Raw genomic sequence first — 3,679 nt, 5'->3', positions numbered from 1 at the left:
ACTGCAAGCTCCGCCTCCCGGGTTTATGCCATTCTCCTGCCTCAGCCTCCCGAGTAGCTGGGACTACAGGCGCCCGCCACTTCGCCCAGCTAGTTTTTTTTTTTTTTTGTATTTTTAGTAGAGACGGGGTTTCACCGTGTTAGCCAGGATGGTCTCGATCTCCTGACCTCGTGATCCGCCCGTCTCGGCCTCCCAAAGTGCTGGGATTACAGGCTTGAGCCACCGCGCCCGGCCCCTTCCTCCCTTCTTACCTTACGCCCTCCCTCCCTCTTCCCTTCCTCCCTCGCTTCTTCATTTCTTTCTTTTGTTTCTTTCCTTCCTTTTTTGAGGCAGGAACCCACTGTGTCACCCAGGCTGGAGTGCAGTGATGTAATCATAGTTCACAGTAGCCTCGAACTCCTAGGCTCAAGCGATCTTCCTGCCTCAGCCTCCCAAGTAGCAGGGACTACAGATGTGCCACCATGCCCTGCTACTTTTTCTTTTTAATTTTTTTTTGTAGAGATGAGGACTTGCTATGTTGCCCAGGCTTGTCTTGAACTCTTGACCTCAAGCAATCCTCCTGTCTTGGCCTCTCAAAGTGCTGGGATTACAGGCGTGAGCCACCATGCTCGGCTTACACCTGTTTTTCAACATCCTCATCAACACTTATCTTTGACCCTTTTTCAACTTTAGAGGTAATAAATTGATGTTTGTGGCAGCCAGGCTCCAAGACAGTCTCCAATGATCCCAGTCTTCTGGCATTCACACCCCATGAGTCTTCTCTTACATCAAATCAGAGCTGGTCTGTGTGAACACAGAGGCTACATAATTTGCAGGACTTAGTGTAAAAGCAGGAAAACGTGCTAATAAAGGTAATATAAAGGTTTCCTTTTCTCCTGTAGTCTCTCATTAAACTTGTCATAGTGTTTTTTATTAGCTACCTAGTATCATCCCAGGTAAAGAAAAATTAAAATGTTGAAATTTTAGCACAAAATTTACATTCATCTTTATATTGTGCCATTCCAGTTTTAAATGCAAACATAAGAACATTTAACTCATATGGAATCGCCAAAATTACACAATTCATATTTTGTGGCTTGTACATGTACATGTATTTTGATCTTACTGGAACAAAATGATGCACAAAATTATTTAATAACTTTATTTATTTATTTATTTGAGATGGAGTCTCTGTCTGTTGGCCAGGCTGGAGTGCAATGGTGCAATCTCGGCTCACTGCAGCCTCCACCTCACTGATTCTGCCTCAGCCTCCCGAGTAGCTGGGATTACAGGTGGCTGCCCCTAGGCCCAGCTAATTTTTTTTGTATTTATAGTAGAGACAGGGTTTCACCATGTTAGTCAGGCTGGTCTCGAACTCCTGACCTCAGGTGATCCACCCACCTCGGCCTTCCAAACTGCTGGGATTACAGGAGTGAGCCACCACATAACTCTTCTTATTTCACGTTTTTTTTTTTTTTTTTTGCTACACGATCTGGTTCTGTTACCGAGGCTGGAGTACAGTGGCACAGTCTTCGCTCACTGCGACCTCAGCCTGCTTCTTTCAAGCCATCCTCCCACCTCAGCCTCCCGAGTAGCTGGGACTACAAGTGTGTGCCACCAGGCCCAACTTAATTTTTGTATTTCTTATAGAAAAGGGGTTTCACCAGGTTGCCCAGGTTAGTCTTGAACTCATGAGCTCAAGCGATCCACCTGCCTTGGCCTCCCAAAGTGCTGGGATTACAGGCATGAGCCACAGCGCATGACCTATTTCACTTCTTGATATTTGCACATTCTACCTGTTCACCTTGTCTTTGCTTTGAGTCTCACTGAACTCCCAACAGAATACTGTGCATTGCTAATGCTGTATGCAAATGAGGTGGCAAGGAAGAGTGGCGGACACACATATTGTGTGTATCTCCTCTGCTCAAAAATGTACCCCATTGTCCCATTTCACTTGCAAAATTAAAATTCAAAGATAAGGCCAGGCACGGTGGCTCACACCTGTAATCCCAGCACTTTGGGAGGCTGAGGCAAGTGGATCACGAGGACAGGAGTTCAAGAACAGCCTGGTCAAGATGGTGAAACCCATCTCTACTAAAAATACAAAAATATTAGCCGGGTGTGGTCGTGGGCGCCTGTAATCTCAGCTACTTGGGAGGCTGAGGCAGAGAATTGCTCGAACCTGGGAGGTGGAGGTTGCAGTGAGCCAAGACCGTGCCACTGCACTCCAGTCTGGGCAACAGAGAGAGTCTCTGCCTCAAGCAAAAAAAAAAAAAAAGATAAAATTATAAAGAATATCGGTATGGCAATAGCAGAGCTCTAAACCAAGCACAGGGCTCTCCTGAGTATAGGGCCCTGTGTGACTGCACAAGTTGCATGCCCATGAAGCTGGCCCTGTGTGATCAATAGAGAATGGTGGACATGCCATGTGTGTCTGCCAAGGTTAGATCATAGAGTCATTATAGCTTCTGTCTTGCTCTCTGGGATTGCCTGCTGTGAGGAAGTCAGTCACCATGTTGTGAGGATGCCCAAACAGCCCTGTGGAAAGTCCCATTTGGGGAGGAATTGAAGCCTTTTTGCCAACAACCCGGCACCAGCTCGCAAGTCATATGAGTGAGCCACCTTGGAAATAGATCCTTCAGCTCCTGTCAAGCCTTCAGATGGCTGCAGCCCCAGTCAAAATCTTGACAACAACCTCACGAAAGACTCCAAGACAGAAGCTTAGCAACTTCTGAATTCCCACCCTACAAAAACTAGAGATAATAAATGTTTATTATTCTTTTAAGGTGCTAAGCTTTGGAGTGATTTATCATTCAGCAATAGATAACTAAAATAATGCTGTAATTTACATTTGCTTTAATAGGTATGAACGTTTTTTTTTTTTTGAGACGGAGTCTTATTCTGTTGCCCAGGCTGGAGTGCAGTGGCCAGATCTCAGCTCACTGCAAGCTCCGCCTCCCAGGTTTAGCCATTCTCCTGCCTCAGCCTCCTGAGTAGCTGGGACTACAGGCGCCCACCACCTTGCCTGGCTAGTTTTTGTATTTTTTTTTTTTTTTAGTAGAAAAAAAGGGTTTCACCGTGTTAGCCAGGATGGTCTCGATCTCCTGACCTCGTGATCCACCTGTCTTGGCCTCCCAAAGTGCTGGGATTACAGGCTTGAGCCACCACGCCCGGCCACATTTGCTTTAATTTTAATAAGATTTGTTATCTTTTTGCATGCTTGATGGTTATTTGTATCTCTTTTTTCTTTGACTTGCTCATTTATTTTGTTCATGATTATTGGATCATTTATCTTTATCTTACTGCTATATAAAGAGCTTTTTGTAAACCAAGGAAATTAGCTTTTTTTGGCTATATGTATTGCACTTGTTTTTCACCATTTATAATTTTTTGAATATTTTTTATTACAGAAGTTTTAAACATTTGCTGTGGTTAAATTAATCAATTTTTCCCGTTACACATGCTAGATTTTTCTCCAAACATAAAGGCTTTTCTCATTCCACAGTTGTAAAAATGTCTATCCATCTTTAGTTTTTTTAATTTTTTAATTTTTATTATTATACTTTAAGTTCTAGGGTACATGTGCACAACGTGCGGGTTTGTTACATATGTATACATGTGCCATGTTGGTGTGCTGCATCCATTAACTCATCATTTACATTAGGTATATCTCCTAATGCTATCCCTCCCCATTCCCCCC

The sequence above is a fragment of the Piliocolobus tephrosceles genome, chromosome 6, assembly GCF_002776525.5.
Source record: "Piliocolobus tephrosceles isolate RC106 chromosome 6, ASM277652v3, whole genome shotgun sequence".
NCBI lineage: Eukaryota > Metazoa > Chordata > Mammalia > Primates > Cercopithecidae > Piliocolobus > Piliocolobus tephrosceles.
Note: the sequence above shows the minus strand (reverse complement) of the source record.